Genomic DNA, 27,195 nt, shown 5'->3' with positions numbered 1-27,195 from the left:
TTGGTTTTTTTTGTGTGTGTTTCAGATACTTTTTATTTCTTCAAATTTATTTATTTATTAGGAGTGACTGAAATAAAAAAATAGAATTGAGTCCCATCATCATCATGGAAATGGCTATAAGAGAAAACTGGTCAGATGAATATTATTCCTTCCCATTTTCAACCAGTAGGTAGTTGCCATTGATCTAGACAGCCAACCGTCTGCCAAGAATGCTTGAGATATGTTATATAATACAACATGCCCATTCACGGGGGACACCCACTAGGAAATAACCTATGTGTACTTCTTGATTTCATCGTACAAGACCAGCACAAAGGCACCACCCATGCCTCTGAGCACATTGGACCAGACACCCTTGAAGAACGCTTTGCTCCCTTCATCCTGAGCGATCTTCCTCCAGCAGTCCAGAGTGCTGGTGTACATGATATCAGTTCCTTTGCGCCCGGACTGCATCCTCATTCGGCGACGAACGGTGTCAAATGGGTAGGCAGTCAACCCAGCCACGGCTGTGACGGACTGTGCAATCATCCCGCTGACGAAGATGTGGGTGTTCTTGGGCTCCGGAAGCATTCCCTTTGTGGTGTCATAGATGCCGAAGTCGGCAGCCCAGTAGATGATAATTCCCTGCACAGACACGGGGAAGCCCTGGTACAGTCCCCTAATCCCATCAGACTTGGTGATTTTAACCAAGCAGTCACTGAGGCCTTTGAACTCCCGTTCGACGCCGGCTTTGCCCGCATCAGCTGCTAGACGGGTATGGGCAAAATCAAGAGGGTACACAAAGCACAAAGATGTGGCCCCCGCGGCACCGCCTGATGCCAGGTTCCCTGCAAAGTAGTGCCAGAACTGGGTCCTCTTGTCCACACCACCCAGGAAGATCTGCTTGTATTTATCTTTGAAGGCAAAGTTGAGAGCCTGGGTGGGGAAGTATTGGATGACATTGGCCAGGTTACCACGCCAGAAAGACAGAACTCCCTGCTCCTTGGGGATACGAACCACACAATCGATGATGCCCTTGTACTGCTTATCTGCGGTGATTTGCTTGCTGGCGTGCTGCATCTGCAGCAGCAGCTTGACCCGTTCGATGGGCGCTACCGCCGTCTTGGAGATAGCCGCGGCCACTCCACCTGCCAAGAAGTCCTTGGCGAAGGACACAGAGGCATCTGTTATGTTGGAAGAGAATGAGGTGACGGGCGACCGCTTAGATGGAACAGGAACCGGTTCTGACTCCGGGGCTCTGGGGGTCTTGTTTTTTATACACTTTTAGGTTTATGAAAATTTGGCAAAGATTGCAATAAACTATATTTTGTAGTACCTGTGCATATTCTGCCAGAATATATTGAATGATATAATTTCCTTGCCTAAAGGACTAACAAAATCTAAGAATGTCTACAATGTTTTCTCTTCCACTTTGGCTCCACCCCAGAACTGTAATAAGAAACCAGCTGTCCATTTGTGAGGGGTGAAACATGGAAAGCAGTATGCAAGCAGAGGACCATCGTCTGAGACAGTACCAGTAGATGAGCTCTTCAGGATGGAAGGAACTCAACATCCAGTTAGAGAGGAATTGCTTCCGCAAAGTAGAATTCTGGGGGAAAAAACAACAACAATGTCACTGCTATTGACTCAGTTCTGACTTGCAGGGCTGCTAAAATACAGAGTAGAACTGCCCCCTTGAGTTTCTAGAGTGTAAATCTTTATGGACACTGAAAGTCTCAGCTTCCTCTTACAGAGAAGCAGCTTGGTTGACACCTGGTGCTTAGCAGCCCGACCGATAGCACATTGTACAGACAGGGTCCTTTAAGTCAATACTAGTAATGTGAATAGGGCAAAGCTTTGGGGACTTTCATTTGCTGATGAGTCAAGACTCAAAATTAGAAACAACAGTTGTAAACATCCACTAATAATGGAAAATTTACTGAATGGGGTATGTATCCATGAAAATTGGAAGTCATCAGAAATGAAATAGAAGGCATAATGATTAGTAGTACCATGGCATTAGTAAGCTGTAATAATCTGGTATTGACCACTCTGAGTATTAAAATCATGTGTTTACTAGGCTGGAAAATTGAAAAGTTAAGAGGAATGGTGTTATACTCATCATAAAAAGAACATATTCAGGTATCTCTTGAAGATCAATGCTGCATGTCATCGGATAATATCTATATCCCTATATGGTAACCCAGTTCGTACAACCGTTGTTCTAATTTCCACCCCAGCAACTAAAGATAGTAATGGAAAATTGGAGAATTCGACCACGTTTTTGAGTCTGAAAATGATCAAACATGCACTCGAGATGCATTGAAAACTACTTGTGATTAAATTTCAAAAATTGGAAGGAAAGAAAGAATGATCAGTAGTTGGAAACTGTGTCCTTGGTTTTAGAAACAGAGCTGGAGATCTCATAATAGGATTTTGCAAGACCAAAGACTTCGTCGTAGCAAATATCCCTTTTCAATGAAATGACACCTGTACATGTGGAATTCACCAGATGCAATACACAGACAAAATAGGACTCTGGAAAAAGATTATGGAGAAGCTCAAGCAAGCCACCAATGAGTCAAAACAAGCCCAGAGACCAACTATAGGAGAGCCCATACATGGATCATATGCAAGTCAAAGTAGAAGTTGAAGAAAAATAAATCAATGTCGCTTGAGTGAAAGTACAGCCTTGAGTATATCACACCTGAATTGAAAGACTATCTCAAGAAAACATTTGATTCATTGAACATGAGTGACCGAGGATCAGACTGGTGGAGGCATGGCATCAAGAGCATCACACATGAAGGAAATAGGAGGTCATAAGCTAGAACATACAAGAAAGGAAGAAAATGTCAAAGTGGGTGTCAAAAGAGAATCAGCGGCATGATTTTGAAAATAGAAAACCTAAAGCTCCTGAAATAAATGATGTGGTAAAGGAAAAGAACTGAACAGAGAGTCATCAAGGCAGCTCCAGGGCACAGACTGAAGCACTATTCTGGGAAGTGCAGAGACCTAGCCTAAGCAAGCAAGCATATTCAGCATACCTCAAACTGAAAGCATCGAAGAAAACAACACTCAGAGTTGCAAAATTGAAGGCGTCTGTGAGAAAACTGTATTTTTTTTTAAATCAGGAAAGCTATGTGTCTGGATTGTATTCGTTCACCATACCTATCCAATTTACATGCTGTGGGAGCGATCAGAGAAGGTGGACAACAGGGCATCACAGTTAGAGGAAGGTGCACGATATGCTCACTGAATGACAACTGGACTGAGGGCACTTACGAAGATAAAAAACCAGCCTTCACTGCACATCGTAACTCAATGTAAAGAAAAGGAAAACATCAAAAATGGAGCAGCAGACAACAGCATCATAAATGGAGAAAAGATTGAAATTGTCAAGTGTTTAATCTACGTGGACAAACTGTTCAATGCTCATGGAACCGACAGTCAAGAAATCAAATGTCTTACATTGGGAAAATCTGCTGCATAAAACTTCTTTAAAGCATTAAAGAGCAACAAGCCACCTTGAAGATTGATATTTCCCTAGCACAGGACTTGGCATTTTCAATTGCAAAATATGCATGTGAAAGGTGGGCAATAAATATGAAGACCGAAGAAGAATTGATGCATTTGGGTTGCATTTGGATGCATTTGGTGTTGGTGAACAATATTTAAGATATCAATGACAGACACAAGAACTAATAAATATATTTCAAAAGAAGTAAAGCCAGAATGCTTCTTAGAAGTAAAGATAGCAAATGATTTTTTTAATAAAAAACTTAAAACATAAAATAAAGCTGAGGGGCAGAGGAAAAGGTGATGACTGATGAGATGGATTCACACAGGGGCTCCAACAATGTGCTCGAACTTAACTATGAAGATCACAGAGGACAGAGCAATGTTTTCTTCTGTTGTCCAAAGGGCCTCAGTGAATGAGTGCTAAATTGAAGGCATCTAAATAGCAACATCGTTAACTTTTGTATGTTGATGCTCCCCCTTTTAAAATAAGAGATACATTGCAATCATCTTCCTAATGGTCCAGGTTTTGACATAAATTGGAAGTGACTCAGTGGAGACAATGTTTCTTTGACTAATGCTTGATGATATATTTCCTTGCAGATAAAAACAATAGTGAATCTAGTATAAACCAGGTATTGTTCCAAATAGTATTCTTGCCCCTCTCTTGTAGACCAGGAAACCAAGATAGAGTAAAATCCAACAATTGACAGCACGCATTGATGGAGCCAGCCAGCTGAATCAAACTGTCTGGTGTCCGTTCTTATTGGGGTTGTGGTACTTCTTGGAAAACAGCTGCTCTGGAAATTAAAGGTATGAGCAAGCATTAATCACCAGGAATATTTTATTATAACTTCAATTTGTAATCATGTTTTATTTTTTTGCTTGCAACAACGTAATATTTTTCTCCATATGGAGAAATATGAGAACACACAAGTAAATCGAGTCATTAGTTTATTGCCTCTTTTTGTCGTTAGATAGAGATAATGTTGTTAGCGTGCTCTTTCGGGCTTTAAACGTGGCATAAGAGACTGAGGATCTGAGATCAGACAATTGGTGGGTAATTTTTAAAGCTTCACACTGGATGGGAGAGAGGTGCTGCTAAGAATCAAGACTGGCTCCTTGAATGATTTTTCACAGATTCCCATCTATGAGATTCTATTTTGTCCAATAGAGTCTTTGGGGGTAGAAAACTTTTAAATATTTGACTACCAGTTGAAAGGCTGTAGGTCAAAACCAAGGTTATACCACCCTGAACCTGCCCGATCTCCTTGGATCTTCGAAGTTAACAGGATCGGTCCTGGTTAGCACTTGTATGGGAGACAGTGTGCTTCGGAAAGTTCTACAGCTTGAATACTGTATGAAGGGGTTCCATTCTGCACACTGGGGACTCAATTTGTCGAAACAGACTCACTGGCACAAAAACAGTCATACATCAGCATTGCAAATGGACTTTTGCCTGGGTGAGGCATCCTGGACTTTGGAGCTGGTATAGGTTTTTGGAGTAGTTTCTGAAATGTGTATGCTAACAAGAGCAAGGAGTTCACTTTGCAGGAATCTCCTTAGGTTCAGATATTCTATATTTCAACGTATTTTCCAAATACGAAGCTAATCCAGGTGGGTCCTTACCAGATATCAAAGGTCTTCTCAGAAAAACAAAGTGGAGGGCAAGAGAGAGGAGCATCATTTCAAGTGAACCATATGATGAACCATCTGTGAGCATTGAGAAAACAAAGTCCAGCGAAGAAGATCCTCCTTGAAAACCGAAGCATTAGCAAAACCTTTACCCCGTCATGACAATAACAATGTCTGAAAAGGGCTGCCTATATGTATCTTTCCCTAGAGATTAAAGTATTTGGGGTGATGTTTTTATGTTTACATTACTTTTTGTCTTCTTCTGTCTGTCATATTTCTTGCAGTTTACAATAATGATTGCCTCCCACTATTACCATCCAGAGGGAGTGATGCTTAAACTCATTTTAGAATAATTTTTTACATCCCTTAAGGCATATCCAAGCATTCAGTGTGAAACATGAGCTGTGGATCAACTCAACAAAAGGCTGGAAAAACAGAAATGTATTGTTAAGTCAGTTTAAATGGGAAAAAGCTTGTTTGCAAAGAATGAATCATTCATCCCCTGACTCAAAAACCTAAATGTGTATTTCCTCCTTTTCTCAGATGAAACACTAGGTTGGGAGTTACCTAATCTTTTAATCCAGAGTGAAATCATTTAATCCTGGGGAGAATAGCCCAAAATGGGATGCATTCATAATTGTATCAATGAAAGTAAATTCCTAGTCTGTCCTCACTTGCTTCTGAGATCTTCATTTGTTCCGGATTAGTGGAAAGCTAACCTAGGTGAGTTAGTTTATTGTGCCAACATGGCATATGCGGTTAATTGAAGGGCAAAGGGATAATGGCTCAGTGAGCCTCGCCTTTCTAGTTCTCCGATCTCTTGCTTTGTGATAATCAGACCAGGGTGCAGCTGCCTTAGCAGTTTCCTGCTTCAGATTACAAGGCGCACTTCCTGCAAGACATCTCCAAGGAGAAGCTACATGGACCTAACCCAATGCAGCTCTGGATGTTGGAGCAGTCATGTGGAGACCCTGCCAGTGCTGAGATGCTTACACATTCACTGACTCAGCTTTCCTCCTGCAGTCAGCATTATTGTGTCTGCTTTGTGAGATGCAGGAGAACTTTGTGGACTGGTGTTGGACATATGGGTTAATGTTGGACTTGTGGGCTTGGGCAGCACTGGGTTAGGATATTTTCTTGATGCACACTTAACCTTTATATAAAACTCTCTCTTATACATGAGTTTCTGTGGATTTCTTTCTCTAAAGTACCCAGACTAGGTGACAAAATCTTTAGAATTAACAAATAGTAACTGGAAAAAAACTGATATAGTATAATATCAAATAGTTTGCCACAAATGTATAGTATGAAACATATTTATTGTAATTATTATTAATATTAATTGTCTTTTCAGATTGTAACATTGATGGACCATTTTACTGATTAGTACTAATAACATATTGAGAAATAAATCTTATGGCTTTGAATAATTTCAAGAAGATATGGACCAGACCATATCATTGCGTGGCAGTAGAATTAACTCTAAAATTTAATAAGCAGCCTTATAGGTATTTCATAACTGCCTTGGTTTCTCAAAGCTGCCTTAAAAAAATACCAGCTAAATCAAGCAGTTTATAAGAATAGAAAAAAAGCAAACAGAAATAGATTGTCTCATGGTTCCTGAGACTGAAGGCCAAAATCATGATGTTAAACGACTTGTTTTCTTTTGAGAGAAAGCATTACATACTTCTCCCTATATCTGGAGGCTTCTGGCAATCCTCGATATGTTTTTGGGGTTTTTTTTTTGGTATGGTAGCTACATCTGCCTTACTTGGGGTTAATTTGTGTCCCCCAAACATGTTACAAATACTAGCAAACACATCTCTCTTAGAAGAAGTACAATCAGAATGCTCCTTAGAAATATCGACGACAAGACTTTGTCTTTAGTACTTTGGATATGCTGTCAGGAGAGACCAGACCCTGGAAAAGGACGTCATGCTTGGTAAAGTAGAAGGGCATTGAATAAGAGGAAGACCCTTGACAAGATGGATTGACACAGGGGCTGCCAAACTGGGCTCTTGTGAGGATGTAGCAGGACCAGGCGATGTTTCCAGGAATCGGAATGGACCCCTGGCACTTCACAACCACCCACCTGCAATGATAATCCCCTCTAGGAATAGATTATTCTGTGTTATGTTAATGTGTGCTTTAAGTGAATCTCCTTTCAGTCCATGGAAGAAAGATGTGGCTTTCTACTCTCTAAAGCGTTACAATCTCAGAAACGCAAAGCTGTATGTCCACCCTGTCTTATAGGATCACTATGAGTTGGAGTTAACTAAGTGGCAGTGAATCTGTTTGTTGCTTTTTTTCTTTATTATTATGATTATTATTTTGGTTTTGATGCAATGCCCAGATTTGTGATATCCAAATATTCAAAAATTAAGACAGTACAACTTTGAAAAAAGTAAAAGGATAAAAATTTAAATAATGGTAGAGAACACAAAGTAATGATGACTATCAATGAGACAAAAAGTGAGTTTTTAATAAATATCAATAGCCTCAATCCCCTCTTATATAAAGAAATAAAAAAGACAATGACAAATTGACCCATTTAAATAGTAAGGAAGGATATTCCTGTAAATCACATAAAATAACTTTGAAAATTATGCATATCTCAAGATAACACCTATCTAATGTGTTATGTACTATAGTCTTGTTCCACAGCAATAGAAAACGAATACAAATTTTATGACAATTTGATATTTGAATTAAATGGACAAAGTTCATGTTGTTGCTGTTATCTACTGTCTAGTCCTCTCTGACTCCTACTGATCTCACGTACAATGGGACACATGCATCGGTCCTGTGCCATGCTTACAGCTGTTGCTATATTGAAGCCAATATTGAAAGGACTGTCTCCATTGATAGCAGTGATAGAGGACTGTATCCATTGATAGTAGTGATAGAGGACTGTATCCATTGATAGTAGTGATATAGTCTTCCTCTTTTCTTTCACCCTTCCCTTAACACACAGGATTTCTCTCAGGGACTGCTCCCACCTGATAAAATGTCCAAATAAGTAACATAAAGTCTTGCCAGTTTCCCTTCCAAGGAGCATTTTGCCTGTACTTCATGCAAGATAGATTTGCTTGTTCTTCTGATAGTCCATTGTACCTTAAAACTTTAAAAAACTTAATCGAGAAAAATAAATCACCTGAATAATTCTCAATTCTTTTAAGAATTCAAATTCTTTTAAGAAATGTTATCAATACTTTAAAACTTTCTGCAAAGAATACCCAGAAACAGATATGTTTGGTGATTTCTACCCAATGTTGAAGAAGATATAATAGCAACTTTATGCAAACTTCTAGAAATGTAAATCTATCTGAGGGAATATTTTCCCACTTACTCGATGAACCCACCATTAACCTTATAACAAAATATAGATGAGGACCTTGAAAGAAAACAAAGTAATATCGCTCATAGAGATGGGAATTTTTAACATAATTTCAGTATACCAAATCCAACAACATATGAGAGTTTTTCACAATAAAATGAATTTCACCCTAAAAATTCAAGAGAATTTTAACACTGGAAAGTCAATCAAAACAACTCACCATAGTAACAGAACAAGAAAAACATTAGGAGTATTCCAATATTTGCAAAAATCATATTTGAAAAATATAAAAAACTTTCATGATAAAAATTTGCATTGAACTAAAAATGGAAAAGAATTTTGTCAATATGTCAAAAACCATCTATAGAAATTCTACAATGAACATCACATTGGATTGGGAAAGCTTTATATGATCAAAACTATGCCAAGGATACCAACTCTCTTTACTACTGTTCAACACATTTTACTAATTCATTCCAGGGCAACAGAAGCAGAAAAATACATCAATAGCATAGAGATCGAGAGAGGAAAAATAAAATCATGGGGTTTTTTTTGCATCAATATGTTTGTTTATGTCCAATAATTCAAAGATGCTATAAAATGTTGACAAGAGGTAGTAATGAGAAAATATAGCAAGGTTAGAAGGTGGTGGTGTTAGATACCATGGAGTTGGGTCTAACCCATAGTCTTCATGCACCACAGGATGAAACACAGTCTGGTCCTGCACAATCCTCACAATTGGTCGTATGCGTGAGTCTATGATGCAACAACTGTGCACATTCATCACGTTGAAGGCTTTCCTCTTTTCACTGCCTCTCTACATTACCAAGTCTGATGTCCTTTTCCAGGGACTGTTCTCTTGGACAGCATATCCATAGTAAGTAAGTTGAAGTCTCACCATTTTTGCATCTAAGGAGTAATCTGGCTGTACTTCTTCTAAGACAAGTTTGTTTGTAATAAACACTTGTTTGTCAATTTGTTGCACTCTGGTGCCTTGTGTGTGGCTGTGATGCTGGAAGCCGTGTCACTGGTATTTCAAATGCCAGCAGGGTCGCCCAAAGGGACAGGTTTCAGCAGAGCTTCCAGACTAAGAACAGACTATGAAGAAGAAACCGACTTCCTACTTTAGAGGAAGTAGCTCTGGAAGCGTTATTTTTGGATTAGAATGTACAACACCAAAATACAGAAGTAGGTTGTGTGTTTATGTATTAGTAATGTGCAGCTGACAGTTATTTATTTTTGTTGTGGATGTTTTTTCTTACTCTTATTTGGTGCTCTTACAAGCCTTATCACAATCCATACATTGATCAGTGTGTCAAGCACATTTACACATAGGCTGCCATCCTCATTTTCAAACCTTCTCTTCTCACTTGAGCCCCTGATATCAGTTCCCCATTTCTTCCCCCTCCTTTCTCTTTCTGCTCTCCCTCACAAACCCTTGATGTTATAGATTATTATTTTCATAACGTACATGGTCCTCCGTAGCCCCTCACCCAATTTTCCATTATTCATCCCCTTGGGATTGATTCTTGTGATCAGTTCCCCCTGCCCCACCCTAATCCTCTTGGTATCTCTATTCTCATTGTTGGCCCTGAGGACGTTTATCTATTCTGGATTCCCTGTGTTGCTAGCTCTTATTGGTAGCAGAGGGCATGTTCTGTTCTAATCCAATTTGTAAGGTAGAATTGAGGTCATGATAGTTGGTGGAAGGAAGCACCAAAGAACAAAAGGAAAGTTGTGTGTTTCATCAGTGCTACACTGCATCCTAGCTGGCTCATCTCTTCCCTGTGACCCCTCTATGAGGGGATGTCCAATTGTCTAGAGATGGGCATTGGGTATCCACTCCATGTCCCCCCACAACCCCCCATTCACATTGAGTATGATTTTGTTCTGGGTCTTAGATGCCTGATACCTGATCCCAGATCCCATCGACACCTCATAATCACACTGGCTGGTGTGCTTCTTCCATGTGGACTTTGTTGCTTCTGAGCTAGATGGCCACTAGTTTATCTTCAAGCCTTTAAGACCCTAGATGCTATATCTTTTGATAACCGGGCACCATCAGCTTTCTTCACCACATTTCCTTAGGCACCCATTTTGTCTTCAGCAATTGTGTTGGAAAAGTGATCATTGCAGAATGCTGGATTGTTAGAACGAAGTGTTCTTGTGTTGAAGAAGTACTTGAGTCGATGCCCAATGTGAATCTGCAAACTTTATTCTTAACATATAGATATGAGTATGTAGTTCTATTCCCTCTCATTTTATATATTTACATGTGAGCATTATATATATATATATATATATATATATATATATATATATATATATATATATATATATATATATACACACATGTGTGCATGCCTGTGTTTAGACATCTATAAATGTCCTTTATCTCCTGGTTCTATCCTCTTGTCCCACCATCATGTTCGGCCTACATTTGGGTTTAGCAATTTCTCACTGTTACATGTCCCTTGATTGAGCCCCACTAGGCAGCCTATGCCCTTCTTTCCATTGATTTTAGTTCGCATGTTGTTCCCTTGTCCCAGGATTGGTTTCCCACCCACCCCTTCCTTCTCTCACCTCCCCTTCTCCCGTATCCCCCTGGAACCATTGATCCCATTCTTTTCAACTCCAAATTATTTATCCTGCCTGTCTTATCTAGATAGACATGCAAATATATTAATAAGTGCAAAAAGTAGGCAAAGCCAAGTAAAGCAGCAAAGGAGGTCAAAACCAACAAAACGGTAACAACAACAAGAGAACAATAATAAAATGAAAGCCACTGACAAAAATGGAAAAGCCTATAAATAGCTCAAGTTCTGTTTTTTTGGCCTTTATGAGTGTTTTCCAGTCAAGTCTGATGGGGTGCCACACTCTGCCTCCAAAGTCTGTGTTTGGTATTCCCTCAGGATTTCATCGCTTTGCTCCCCTTGCTGCTCTGTTGCGTGTCCTCAGTGTTTCACCCCAGTGTGATGGGGTCAGATTGTTCACAATTCCTGCACTGTGTCTCCAGTGTTGTCCCCCATAGTGCTAAGATTTAGTGAGGGAATATCATGTCTTGTGGTATGGCTGGCCATACAGTACTCTGTGCATTGTCTACTCAGAGAAGGAACATCATCCTTGGGGCTAGGTGGACAAGGATGTCCTCTCCTTCCTCTTAATCCCTTTTCATTTCTCCCATGTGCTCTATTCTGATGTGCCCCTCTACCCAAGCTGTAGCCCCAGTGCTGTTCTCTGTGATTGGGGCCGGCCCCGCAGACTTGGTACCTTGGTACATCCCAGTATGTTGTATTCACGTCTTAGCACATTGGGTTGAAGCCTGGTCTCTCTCTCCCTCTCCTGTGGAGATATAAACAATACTCTCCCCTTGGGTAGGTTAGTTCCCTGCTTCCCCATCCCCTCACCCCCTCCATGTCATTGTTTTCTCTCTCTTTCCCCATCTTATTTAGTTGGCTGCCATATGTATCCCTGGATTGGGTTTGACCCCTACCATAGTTGCTGTACCTCATCTGAGTAGTTTTTCCCCTATGCATGTTTGTTTGTTTGTTTTTTAAAAGCTTACCTCAGTGGAATCATGTTGTATTTCTCCTTTTGTGCTTGGCTTACTTCTCTTAGTGTGATTTCCTCCAGATCGTCCCATGTGGCAATGTGCTTCATGCATTCATTACTGCTTTTTAGGGATGCATAGTACTCCATTGTATAGATGTACCACAGTTTTTCGATCCATTTGTCTGTTGATGGAAATTTGGGTGCTTCCAACTCCATGCAATTTTGAACTGTGCCACAATGAACATTGGAGCACAGATGTCTGGCCGTAGTTTGTTTCTTGTCTCTTCTGGGTATGTTCCTAGGAGGGGGATTCTTGGGTCATATGTTAATCTCCATCTGTTTTAGATATGCCAAATCTATTTCCATAATGACTGTACGTACCTACAGGTCCACCAGTAGTGGAAAAGATTTCCTATCTCCCCAAAGTCCCTCCAACGCTTGTTGCTTTCTGATTTTTTGAGTTGGGCTATCTTTGAGGGTGTTAGATAGTTGTTTTAGTTTGCATTTATTTTATGGCTAATGATCAGGAACATTTTCCCATATGCTTATTGGCCATTTGGATTTCTGGCCCTGTGAAACTTCTGTTCAGGTCCTTTGCCCAGCTCCTTAATGGGCAGTGAGTTTTTTCTTATTGTAAGCTTGCAAAGTATTGTAGATTTTAGTAATAAGGCCTTTGTCTGATGTGTCATTGCTAAAGATGTTTTCCCAATCTGTGGACTCTCTTATTAATCTATTGGTGAATTTCTTCACTATACACAAGTGATATATCTTCATTATATCCCACTTGTCAATTTGTGACCCCTCTAGTTGTGTCCTTCCCTATTTCCAATAGCATATGTATTCCTTGTGCCAAGGTTCTCAGGTTTGTCCCAATTCCATCATTAATGGCCCTAATAGTTTGGTGTTTTACCTAAAGGCTTGTGTTTTGATTATTGAAACTCACCAATAGCTCCTGCATTTTCCACCCTAGGCTTATACTCGAGTCAATCAGTTTTTCTGGTTTCCCAGGTAATGATTAGGTATCTCAGCTTGTACTTAGGTTGGCTTATATTCCAGTATTTACATTAAGTTGTCTTTAAAATTTTATGGAAAGATAAAAGAACAAATTAAAAAATTTTTTAAACATAAGAATAAAGTAAAAGGCCTATAACTACTTGATTTTTTAAGAGTTATTATATATATGGCAACAAATGTAATATGTATAGGTGAAAGTTGATTTTACAGATAAATATTAGGATAAGTAAAATATATGGCAACAAAACCATAGCAACAATTATTAAACAAAAATATCAAGATGTGACATTTCTATTTTTTGACATGTTCTCACTCTAGATCTATACATTTTTGAGATGTATTCATTCCTGAAGGGTTTGTTTCCATCTCAAACCCTTCCTGAAAGATTTCTGCAGCCCTCCATTTACATCACATCAAAATAGCAATTTTTCCACCTTCATTGGACTCAAATCGTGTCCCTTTAAAATATTATTTTTGAATTGGGGAAACAAAAAAAAGTGTGAAAGGGTAGGACTAGACCTTAAGGTGGATGGTGTAATGTTTCTCAAAAATTATCTTCAATGCAAATTTCCTGACCTTTTTCTCCCTAGTACAGCATTTTGTGAAGCTTCTTGATAAGTCCCATGATTGTGGTGACCTTTAAGAAAATATGCCAATATTACCTCTTTGACACCATCTCGACTTTCACTTCTGTGGGAAACTGTATGCCTTGAATTCCTGGCCTAGCAAATCTCCTTAGAAATCATAGTTTTGACTGGACTTTTTTTTTTTTTGGTCCTTTTAAGTCATCTTAAGAAGACTAAGACAAAGGAGAAAAATGTATTACTGGAATGACTTATCTGCAGTCATCCCCTGAGCACAGAAGTATGTACATTTTAGGAATTAACATCTGCATGAATGAACTGTAACCCTAGTGTGGCAGTTAAATTATCTCCTGTCAACTTGTGAAGGAGTTGAGTTTACCCTGGCAATCAGGTAACAGCTTGATGATTTCATTTGGAAGTGTGATGGAGATAAAAAACTCACTGGAGGCAAGACAGTCTCCCTGTGAGACATTCCTGTTGACAATACACATGGAGTTACACTGCTGGAGCCAGAGCCCTGGAGATGGAGGAGCTAAAGGGAGACCCATGCCAGCGCTGAGAGGCTGCCACCTCCACTGTATTCACAAGACTTTCCACACCCTGGCCTGTGATCTTCCTGTATTTGGTGTAATTGCATATGTTGCATGAGTCTGAAGAGGAATTTATAGACTGGTATCGTCATATGGGCTAATATCAGACTTATGTATTTGATCTGGACTGGACTTGGATGTTTTCTTAATATACAACCACTCTTTGATATAAGACTCTTTCTTTTGCACATATGAGTATCTGTAAATTTGTTTCCTCAACCCAGAGTCACACACCTAGTAGTAGGGCTTTTTGGCCTGCAATTATACAATAGAATAAAGAGTAAAAAAAGAGAGCTATTTAAATAAGATCAACTGATTTTCAGCATGGTATGAACAATTCAGTGGGGGGCCAGTCAACAAACATTGCTGGTACAATTGCATCTCTGTTACAGATAAAATGAAAAAAATCTGTATCCAATTCTTGTTCTTTGACCACACATAAAAATTAACTCAAAGTACTATAATATGTTAATTTATAAACCATTTGAAAGAGAGCAAAGGAGAAGTCCGGTGTAGCTTTGGATAAGGCAAAAATCTCCTCGATAGAACAATAAATGTAACTCTCTTTAGAATAATAATAAATCTGAAATTGGCGATGTTAAGAATGTCTACTTTTCAATATTGGCATTCCTGTATTGCACAAATGGTAAAGTGCTCAACTACAATTCGGCTCTGTAAATCCATCCAGAGGGACCTGGTTAAACAAGCCCAGCAGTCTGCTGTATAAAAGGTTATAACTCTGAGATCCTATGGGACACTTTGACTCTGTATACATGGAGTCCCTAGGGGTTGAAATGATTGGACAACAGCAACAACCACAAAACTCTTCAAAATTTTCCATAAGTGATTTTTCAAAGCTATTGACATAAAACATTTGCACATTGTATAGCTAACAAAGGAATCGTATTTCAAACACATAATGGACTCTCAAAGCACAACAATAACTATATAGCAAAGATTCCCTTCATTAATTCCCAGCCATATGTTCACCATAAATATATCTTCACCTTTAGACTCTGTGGGCTTTTGCTAAATATCTCCTCAAAGTGATTTGAATTTTCCCTCATGGCTCTGGTAGTTACATAATCTAGTGTCAATTTGGGACTTGATAGGATTAAGAGTTAAAGGTGAAGTCGATTTCATCAATGGGATCCTAGTCAATGAGGCTTCTGTGTGGGCATGTCCTTCTCCTGAGAATTCTGGGAAATCCTGTATTCCTTCTTGGAAACAGGAGACACTATCTCACTCCTCATATCCTTGGAGATGCTCTAATGACAAGACACATGACACTATGCTGATAGACCCCGTACTCTGGGGTCTGGAGAAGCCACGCGGAGACCACTGCCAGTGCCGAGAAGCTTACAACACCACTGAATCCAAACACTTTCTACCCACTGGCCTGTGATTGCCCTGCATTCAGCATCATTGCAAGTGTTTCATGAGTCTGAAGAGGACTTTATAGATTGCTATCAGACATATGGACTAATATCAGACTTATGGGATTGGATTAGACTACGTTGGGATGTTTTCTGAATGTACAATTACCATTTATATAAAATTCTCTTACACACATATGAGTTTCTATGAACTTGTTTCTCGAGTCTATCCAAACTAACACAATGACCATATCTCAAAGTCAACATCACCCATTTTAAGTGTTTGGGGATAATTTTTCAACTTAGGTAATTATTTCAATAGCAGTTGCTTATTTTACAACAATCCAACACAAAATTTAGAAGTTTACATGATTAAGCAATCATGGCTCAGTCCCATGGGTAACAAAGTGGTGTTCCTGACAGGAAGCTCATTGGATTATGGAGCAGTGGTTGCAATTCCTCTCCTTGTGGCTCTCTACATCTGCTACTTCGGCTTCCTCATGGGATGAATGCTGTTTCCAAAAGTGATCATCCCCACAGAAAAAAAGGAGCAGGCATGGTGTTTTGATTGTCTAAGAGCCACATCTCACTGTATAACTTCCACCATACTTGCTTGATGGAAACAGACATTGAGGGCATAAAGATTCAAAAGGATGGATCAAAGACTTCCTTTCTTCATGAGAGGGGCAAGTTTCTAGGAGAACATTTAAAATTGAACCATGGATACCCAATGCAGTCCAGTCTTAAGGTAAGTTCTCTAGAGAAGAAAAACAGGTAAAACTCCTAAATGTTTGTATACAGAGAGGACAATATTAAGGACACGGCTCACAGAGTTATATAGGTGGGCCAGTTCCAAGTCTGTAGGTCTGGTATCAAGTTATATGATTCTCCTCTACTCTAAGCAGCAAAGTTGATGAGCAGGTCACATATCAGTTTTTGGTCATAAGAAATTTTTAAAGGTGTGAAATTAAAGCATTAATACAACATAACTGAAAGACTTTGGACACAATATTTTCCAATAATGTGCTAAAAATAAATGGTCATGAATATATAATGACATAATTCATTTTAAATATGTAGAGACTTTATTGAATCATATCCTAAGGAACTCAACTATATTGCATAACTCTGTCAAGCATCAGGGAATATCATTCATCCTAGTTTTTGGAAATGTTTGATCTTCTCTTTAGTTCATTGATTCTTGCCCTCCTAAAATAAAAGTTCCCATTGAAATCATATGTATTTATACACATTTGTGAAGACTCCAACACACTTTTTCCCACTAGATTTTGACTCTTCCTGAGAAACTTAAAACACCTACTGGGAAGATAGTCATGCAGGAAAAAAAGTACACTGCCAGTTGAAATGTGAAATAAAAATTTAGGTTTCACACCAGTGGAAAGAAATCCTTCTGGCAAGATGACTCTAAAGAAATGTGAGTGATGAATAGAGCAGAGAGCGCATAGCCTCTGGGCTCTGAGATATGCTGCAGCTATTGAGGTTGTTAATAACTATAGTTATGGATATGAACACATTCACTCACACTTAAGATTCTTACTCTTAGACAAAAGAGACATCGATGCACACACACGCACACACAAAAGAGACAAATGAAGATAGGCTATTTTGAAACTGAGATCATTGTGCCTCCGTTTGTCCTAGTTAAATATTTGAGCAATTAAGAACTACTAGGTAATATACTTAGTGCTTTGGAAGACTTGATAATAAAGGTTTCACATGAAGAAGTCATAGGCATTTCAGTTTTTATCTTGCTGGCATCATACTAATCCATAGTCTGTAAGAACTTACCTCTTTATTTCCTTAAAGGGACATGGTTCAATTTGGGAATTCAGAAAGCAGAAGCAAAGAAAAGTTTTATATATTTTTTAATTACTAGTTTCCTTTTCTGTTAGTTGTTGCTGTCAACTGCACTTCATGACAATTCTATGTATAGCAGATGGGAAATGTTGACCAGCTCTGTGCCCTCCTCATGATTTTTCCCCTTCCTCCCCGCTCCCCCACACTCATGATTTTTAATGTTTGAGTCCATTACTGTGATTATTGGGTTAATTCTTCTCAGTTAAGGGTTCTCTTATGGGTTACATTTAGGCTGCTAACCTCAAGGTCAGCAGTTTGAAACCACAACCATGAGATATTCTATTAGCAAAATAATGAACATTGATCAGAGGGTAAATATAAGTCAGAATTAACGAATGACACCTTAAAAACAGCAAAGAATTACAGTCTAAGAAACCCACAGAGGCTTCTATACTCAGTTCTATAGTATCACTATGAGTCAGAATCCATTCGATGACAGTGAGTGAGTCATTTTTAATGGCCTTCTACTTTACCAAGCAGATGTCCTTTTCTAGGGAATTGGTTTTTACTGATGATGTCCTCAAAGTGGGCATATTTGCTTGTAAGAGGTGTTTTGGATGTAGTTCCTGAAATTGATTTGTTTGTTCTTTTGGTAGTCCACGGTGTATTCAGTGTTCTACAATATCACAATTCAAATGTATTCATTCTTCTTCATTCTATTCTTGTTTTTGTCATTGTCCAGCCGTCCCATGCATAGGAGGCAATTAGGAATGCCATGGCTTGCTTAGATGCATCTTTTTGTTGGTAGGTGCATCTTAGTCATCAGGAAATACCTAACATCAGAAGTGAGCTAGCAAGGATAAAGAGTTGATTCAAAGAATAAGTGGTGGTATAAAGGATGAGGGCTGGTTGACTCTTGCAAGATTATCTTCTGAAAAGTCATACACATCAATTTTGCTCACCCTCGCTGTTGGAGGTGTGGGGAGAACTCGCAGAGTTCTTCATTAGCCAAAGCAGTGAACTGGAGGATGAGAACTAGCCAGAGGTCCTGGAAAGGATCCCTATGAGGCTAAAATGATCTCCTATGACACTTCAAGGATGTCAAATACAAAGTTATCTGAGGTTAATCCAGAATGTTGTTATTGGAACTGCCACTCAATCTAAGTAATCTGCTCTTCCTTCTAATTACCATCTTCTAGTTGATTACTTGTCACGTAAGTCATGGCTGTTTGCAAAGGTATAAAATCTAGTATCGCTGATGTGCTTATTTTAGCCATCCCTGTAGTGTTTCCCCTGACCGGCTGAGCATCATGATTGCGGCTCTTTATTGCTATGGCACAGTGTATTCATTGGGTTCAAGGATTGGAACTTCTCCTTTATGAAACTTGGAGAAAGTAGGGAGATTGCCCATTGCTTACCTCTATCACCCATTCCTTAAAATGAAGGTAAGTGAATCTTGATGTGGGATGCCCTACTATTCTAAGTGATACAGAGCCTCCAGGAAGTAAAATATCTCCAAATGTTAGGATAAAAAAATAATAATCATTGTGCCCTCCATATAAATAGTGAATACAGCAGCCTTTTTACCCTTAGGTAGATGACATGGATAGCAAAGTATCAGCAGTTCATATAGAAGTTCATCTAGCATGTGTGTATATCCGGTTTTATAAATGAAATTAAATGGACTTGGAATAGAATCTTATTTATCTATCATGTGTTAAGTACACACTATAAAGTATGAGACCATTATAAGTACAAAAAACAAATGGTTCATATATCATACATAAAAGATATATATGTGACTCCTGGGGGCTTAACTCTAGAGATAGGCAGGTAAAATGATTTCTAGGAAAATACTGTTCTGTTTGATCCCTTCTGGCCCTATAGCCTTTACTATATACATGTTATTTAACTCTGTTTCTCCATCACAATCTACAAAGTATTTTGTCAGTTCTTTCTCTTGAGCTCAGCTGAATTTTAAGATCAATGAACTTACTTGTCAACTTGACAGGGCTATCAGTTGTTGTAGCAATTAATTAAGCCTTACAAATTATTTTAACCCACGACTACCAGACTGTACATGGCTCTAATTGCCACTCAATCACATAGTTAAATTTGCCTGAAATTAAAGCCATGTTCCAAGATGGAGACAATTTCAACCAGTTGGCCCACTGGCTAATTTTCTGATCATTTCCTTAAGCAGAGCTTTGAAAAAGAAATATTAAAGCTTCAAAAAAAGGAAATTCCACATTTGGAAGCATTTGAAATTGCTCTTTTCTCCTTCAAAGCTCAATTTAGGGTCAAACAAGAAGTTTTTATGAAGAAAGCTATTTTTTCCCTCTGTCTTTGTGGTATTTAGCACTAAATTAGAGAGATGAACTAAATGGAGTACAGGTGTAAGAGGAGAGGATAAAAAAGAAACACATATGTAAATATATACACACAATTTTACTTACCTGGTTTCATTGACTCTGTCTTGTAAAAATTACAGTTCAGAAAAGGAAATGGTAATGTGAACAATTTTGCGGCTAATCTTTATGTTTGAATATCATTCATCGTGACTAGCCAATTTGGAAACCAACAATCTATCCACCAGTTAAAGTAGAATTAGATCTGCTTAGTAAATAGCCCGCAAGCATTCCTCACAAGGTTGACTCTCGCAGACGCATCATCTTCATGATTGGACTGCAAAGTTCTCCCAAATCACGCTCTGTGCCTGGATGTTTTAGTACAAGCTGCAGAGTATAAGCAGTATATAATCTGCCCTTGAAAGCTTTATTTGAAAATGTCATGTTTCCCTTTCAAAGCAGACACGTCATTATGTTAACCATTCTTATGCACATATGAAAGGATGGGAGTCTTGAGAGAAAGAGGAACTATATTAAAGGGGGAAATCATCTTCTTTATAAAAATATAGACTAACTTTCCTGTGCCTGAGGGTACAGTGAACCATTTAATCCGGTAAATTCTTGACACTCACATAGATTCTGTGTGTGTGTGTGTGTGTGTGTGTGTGTGTGTAACTTCTAAGTATCCCCAACAGCTTTGAAATGTAGCTATTTCACTATTCTTTTATATATGAAAAGGAAGAAGCATTAAAAAGTCATGAAATTTAGCACCATCTTATAATTGCTAAGTGGGACCACTTTTGTCCTTTCCCAGTGATTTGCCATACTGCAAAACCAATCATAAAGTCATGTTGATCCTCTGTCAAAATCTTTCAAACATTCAATATCGCTAAATCATAAAGTCTAAGGAAAGATTCATGTTTGTTTTTTTTAATCCCCCTCCCCTCAACAGCTTCATCTAGTGGAGCCCTGGTGGCAAAGTGGTTACACGTTGGGCTGCGATACAGAAGGTCAACATTTCGAAGCCACCCACTGGTTCTCAGAAACCCACCCCACTGGGGCAATTCTACCCTGTCCTAGAGAGTCGCTATGAATCGGCATCGACTCGATGGTAGTGAAGTGGTGGTGTGTGATTTTGTGTGTGTGTGTGTTGCTATTGTTACATCTTCATGCATCTAAACTGTCCACTTTACACTGTTACTAAATTGAAACCAAACTGAACACCAGTGAATCAATTCGGACTCAGTGACTCTGGAGGGTGTAGTAGCACTCCGTTATAAGGTTTCAAGGCTTATATTCAAGGCTTACATTTTCATGTAAAACTACACATACTTAAGACTGACAATCTTGTAGGAAACATTTGCACGGCAGATCTCGCTTACATGACCGCATGTGTGGTAGTAGATGACGGGATAAAAAGATGGAGAAACATCGTGGCTGCAACAATGGGTTCAAGCATGGAAACAAGTGTGAGACGGTGTAGGAGCTGACAGTGTTTCCTCCTCTCTTGCCCAAAGGGTCGCTATGCCTTGGACCCAACTCCTTTGCACACAACAGCAATATTATGAGAGTAGAGTGAGGGGAGAGAAAAGCAGAGTGAAGTGAATTCCATTAAATAAACTCAAAAGATAAAATTCTTCATTAAAAAGTCTTGCCGCTTCTACTCTGATATTTACAGAATTTTTGGCTATTTTATAGGCTTTTGATAACCATCAACAAGTTGTAACTTTTTAATAGAGACAGTAAGTTTTTTCTTCTTGCTCTCTTATTTAGATAATCATCTTTCTATTGGAAGGAATTCAGTTTGTACCCAGCATTACTAAACTTTGTGTTTATCCAATGCATTTTATAAATTTATCAGGAAATCAAGTTTTGAAGATTTCTTTATTTGGAATATATCTTAGCTGATTAAGAAGTGCGTAAGAGATATAATAGCTTCTGTGTGTGTACTCTTCTCCTGCAGAAAATTAGTTCCATTCCTGACATTTCATTCTTCATTCCCCTTTATGAGAATTATTTGAAAACAGAACTGACCTATATTCCTCAGCTCAATTTCACTGGATTAGTATTAAATCTTTGCAATCAAGTCCGTTCTGACTCTTAGAGACCCTACATAGTGTTTCTAATATCGGGTGTCAGAGACTTTGTTGTTGTTGTTTTTTTAAGGGAACAGACAAACTAATCTTTCTCCCACAGACTGACTGGTGGGTTTGAACTTCTGACATTTCCATTACTGGTTCAGGCCTAACCCAGAGTGCCAACAGGATTCCATAGCATTTCTTTTAGAGAAGCCTATTTATTCAAAACTCTAATTTATTTTTTAACCAAGTTTTTCTTTATATTTGTGGTTGTTGCTGGATGCTATTGAGTTGGTTTGGTTCTAATTCAAAATAACCCTATGTCAGACCATTCTACATCAAACAGCAGGACAGATTGTCTGGACCTACAGCATCTTCACAATTTTGATATTTAGCCCATTGTTGGAGCCACTGTGTCAGTTCATCTTGTTGAGAAGTGCCCTCTGTTGTTTACTCTCTGTTCTGAGCAAGATCTTTTCCAGGGACTGATCTCTCCTGATAATAGATCCAAAATACATGAGACCAGGTCTCACCAATACTTGCTTTCCTGATTTGAAACCATGAAGTATACTATTGTTCCATCCATACAACTGCCTCTTGGTCTAGGCACACGACCACTTGAACACAACAAAGCGCAGTGATGTTTATAGTTCTTTCTGACCCACACAGTTGATTGACTCTGTAAAGTCAATAAGACCCAAGGAAACATCTTTCTGGTATTCTCTACTTTTTGGCCAAGATCCATATATCCTTAGAAATAATATCCCTTTTGCCGTATTCTCTTCTGAATCTAGCTTGAAATTCTCTTAACTCTGTGTCCATGTAATGTGGCAATCTCTTTTCTATGCTCGTCCACAAAATCTTACTTTTGTGTCATAGTAATAACTTTGTTCAGTAATTTCCATATTCCATTTGTCACCTTTCTTTAGAATAGTCACACATATGGATCTCTTCCAGTTGGTTGGCCAGGTAGCTGTCTTCCTTTGTTATTTTGTCAATTCCTGGTTAACTGTTTTTTCACTGATGCCTTCAGTGCACCTTGAACTTGTTCCTTCAATATCAGTAGTTCTTGATCACATGGTAGTTCTTATACAAAGACTGTGTTTGTCTTCTGTCTTTTGATGCTTCCTGAATTGTTCCATATTTTTTCCCATGAAATCTTTCAATATTGCAACTCAAGGTAGACATTTTTCTTCAGATGAGATATGCTGAGCATGATTTTCCTCTTTGGCTATCAAACTCCAGGTCTTTGCAAATTTTATTATAAGACTTTTCTTTCTTAAACTGTCTATTACATTTTCTGTTCAGCTCTTTTATTTAATCTTTTCTCCCATTCACTTAACTACTTAGTCTACATGCAAGGACAAGTTTTAGAGTTTCTTTTGACATCCACATTTTTTTCTTCCTTAACTTTATTAATGACTGTGCTTGCTTTGTGTGTGATGTTCTTCATGTCAGCTGACAACTGGACAGGCATTCTGTTATCAGATTCAGTGGGTCAATGTTTTTCTTGAGTTCTTTAAATTCACATGCAAATACTCAAGATTGTATTTTGCCTTTCTTGGACTTATTTTAATTTTGTTTTCAACTTCATCCGGAAGTTACACATGAACATCTGATTACCTATTTCCACAGATGACTTAATTTTGTAAATGTTATTGAGTTTCTCCATAATCTCTTCCCACTTTGTATTCCATTTAGAGAAGTTCATGTGTGTGCTTGGTATGTAAGTTGTTGATAAAAAGGTATTTTCAATGAAGAAGTCATTAATCTTGCGAAATTCTATTCTACCTCCTGTTTAATTTCTATCAGCAAGGCCATATTTTCCAAATACTGTACCTTCCACTTTGTTACCAGTTCTGGCCTTCTAATCACTAATAATTGTCTGTGCATCTTCATTGCATATTTGATCCATTTCAGAATGAAGAAGTTGGTAGAATTCTTTAAGTTCTTTACTAGCTTCAGTGATTGATGTGTAAACTCGGATGAAGGTTGTATCAAGTGAACTGCCTTATAACTTTTTGTGTATTATCCAACCCGAGACATGTAGCATGGTTTCTAACATCACAGCAATATATAAACTACCACGGTATGGCAAACACACAGATAAGTAGTGGTGTATAATATATTTTTAAAATACTTATTTGCACAAGTTCTGGGTCACTAATAGTGCTCGCATAAAAACGCAGATACAGGGTTTCTGTGCTTGATGGGATCAATCTGTATGAAGCTTTGGATTTCCTGGATGAAAGTTGCTCACCACAATTGAAGAAGATGTGGTTTGAGAATAAACCACAGATAATAATTTTGAGGACAGTGTAGCAAATAGTTCTCAAGTCATTCTCCACCCCGCTATATGGGCTATCAGTCCAGGACAAGGGGACCACAATCATTCACTCTATGAAAGTGTTGCTTTCACTCTAATATCTGAAACCTCAAACATTCAAGACTAAAGGAATATCTACACCAGATCATTTATTAACTTTCAACATTAATAATGTGGCTCATTTTTCACCCCATTGGTACTCTAAGTAAAATACACTATTACTAGAGTTGAAATCCACGATAAATATGGATATGGGATAAATGTTTCTTTGAAAACTCCAGGAAAATGTAATAGGGTTTATGACACAACACACACGCACATGTTGCCATTGAGTCCATGTTGACCCGTAATGACTCCCTGTGGGTTTCTGAGACTGTCCTTGTGTATGGGAGTGTTAAGCCGGGTCTTTCTCCCCCATTTTTGCTGATGCATTTGAATTTTTGACCAGGCAGATTGCATCCTGGTGAAACCACGATGCCACCAGGGCACCATAAATACACCTATTTCTACAAGCTGAACCCTCATTCAACCTACACCAGATAACTAGAAAATCTGGTTCATATTTAAATGCACTACTTCTGTCCTTTTACACAACCTCCCTTTGGAAACACATTCCAGTATTTAATGACCATTGGCAATCTGAGAAACCTTCCTATGGTTAACTTAAATCACTCATGTTACAGACTAACATCCTTTATGCTTTTGTTCTTGTTAAAGAACAAGAACTGAGGAGAAGATAATCACTAAATGAGTCCCCGTTCCCCTCTACTTCTGGTGTGTGTTTTCCTTTACACGTAACTTACTGTATGAAATTCCCACAGCTCTTCAGATGCAAGCATTTAGAAACTTGGTTAAAAGGCAATATACGGTGCTTGACAATGGCCCTGGGGAAGAAAGAGATATAGTAAATGAGATCTTCCAATCCAGGATATAAAAATAAATTTCAGTTTCCATATATTTAAATATATAATATGTAGAATTTCATGAGAGTAATCCCTAACTCCAGTCCTCAATTTCTCTTTTATTACTGTAGTTTAGAACTGGTTGGTATGTTTCTTCCTATTACTAGTCCTTCCAAAACCAGATCCTTAAAATCATTACTGTAGTACAGTTCAGGATCATAACATCAGCTTGTACACAAAACATTTTATCTTTTATTTAATTTGCCAAAAGATAATTATTTTTTCAGCATGTAAGGATATATTGGATATTTATTAATAAAGATGATTAGTTTGATTATTTATGAATTATTTCCTACCATTTATAAGTCAACAGGATTATTTTTTAAGACTCACTTTTTATAGATTAACTTTTAAGAGTTCAATTTGTCATGATAGGCTTGATTTGTTGTATAAATGTGAAAGTTGCTTAGCTGGCACACAAAAAATAAATTGCTTTTCATAACTGCCTTTTGAGTTCATATTAATATGGTTTTAATAACATAATCTCATTAAATATAAAGAATGAGAAAGAAAAAAAATCTAGTGTTATATCTGCCATTTGCCTCTCTCCATCCATCCAACTAAATAGATAAATGAAAACTGCATTTATGTTACACTTTGAGTTTAAGGAAGGCAGACTTTTCATGGAGTTTATTGGAAGGATCATTGAGATCACCACCTGTAAAACAAAAGAAGAAAGGAACAGCATTGGGCTGACAGCCTTGACCCAAGGGTAGTTTGGACACAAGGGGTCACATCAGAACCGGCTTTGCTGGGCTAAAGTGATTGAGAATCCATCTTTCCATTTGATCAGGCTTGTACATAGATTGTCCTGGTAAGAGTACACTCAGTTTACTGAATCTCTACACCTGCAGAAAGTGTTGAATGGAATGAGAGCTAAACGTTTTCTTCTGAAATCTCTCCTAAAAGCTGGACAAGCGAGTCCTTCCTCTAAAGGGATTCAGGGGGTACACATGCAAGTTTGCCAAGATTTCTATTAAAGGCCAGAAATGTTGTAAGTTTTTTGCATATATGAATGAACTCATTTTGTACAACAAACATGAAAATTTTTTTTTGCTACATAAAAATATGGAAGTTTATGGAATTTAACATATTTGCTGATCATTCAATGAGTAAGTGGCACAACAAAAACAAAAACCCAACAACAACAACAAAGAAAAGCCTGTAGTGACTTCAAGGACTGTTTATTGACCTTTAGGAGTGTTTTCTGGTAGAGTCTGATGGGGCGCCACATCCTGGCCCCAAAGTCTATTTTTAGTATTACCTGAGGACTTCGTTGCTCTGGTCCCCTTGCTGTTCTGTTGAACGTCCTTAGCGTTTTGCCTCGGTGTGGTGTGGTGGCATCAGATTGGGTGCAATTCCCACACTGTGTCCCCAGTGTTGTCCTCTCTAGAGCTGTGGGTCAAAGCAGGATGTCATGTCTCATGGTGAGGCGGCTGTATAGTCTCAGTGGATTGGCTGCTCTGAGCAGGAATATCATCCTCAAGGCTTAGTGGGCCAGGAGGTAGTCCATTCTCTCTTCCTTCCCCTTCATTTGCGTCCATGTGCTCTGATCAGACATGTCTCTCACCCTGAGCTGCAGCTTCAGTGTTGTCCCCTGAAATAAAAACTTCTAGAGGGAGGGGCAAGTGTCCACACAGTTGGGATTGGGCCGGCCCCTCATACCTCTCTACTGGTTACCTACTTCATGCCAGTATGTTGGATTCACATCTTGGAGCACTTGGTTGAAGTCTGGTCCCTGTTTCCCTGTGGAGATATAAACAATATGGCCCCTTGGGTGGGTTAGTGCCGTGTTCCCCACTACCCATTTATTTTTCTTTTCTTCTTCCCCCTCCTTTTTAGTTGGCTACCATATGTATCCCTAGATTTGGTCTGGCCCCTGTCATACTACCTGGTCCTCAGTAGCTTTTCCCCTATGCCCCATTTGCATTTTTTAAGCTTAACTCAGTGGACTCCTGTTGTACTTGTGCTTTTCTCCTTGGCTTACTTCATTTAGTATAATTTCATGCAGTTCTTCCCATGTGGTGATGTGCTTCATACGTTCATCACTGCCTTTTAGTGATGCATCGTACTCCAT

The 27,195-nt window shown here is 38.6% G+C and overlaps 1 pseudogene; it reads right to left on the bottom strand.

The window, feature by feature from the left end:
* Nucleotides 1-273: 273 nt before the first annotated feature.
* Nucleotides 274-27,195, bottom strand: LOC142457751 (ADP/ATP translocase 2 pseudogene; annotated as a pseudogene).

Source organism: Tenrec ecaudatus, chromosome 10 (assembly GCF_050624435.1).
Source record: "Tenrec ecaudatus isolate mTenEca1 chromosome 10, mTenEca1.hap1, whole genome shotgun sequence".
NCBI lineage: Eukaryota > Metazoa > Chordata > Mammalia > Afrosoricida > Tenrecidae > Tenrec > Tenrec ecaudatus.
The sequence above is the reverse complement of the archived record's forward strand: the minus strand, read 5'-3'. Positions and strand labels throughout refer to the sequence as shown.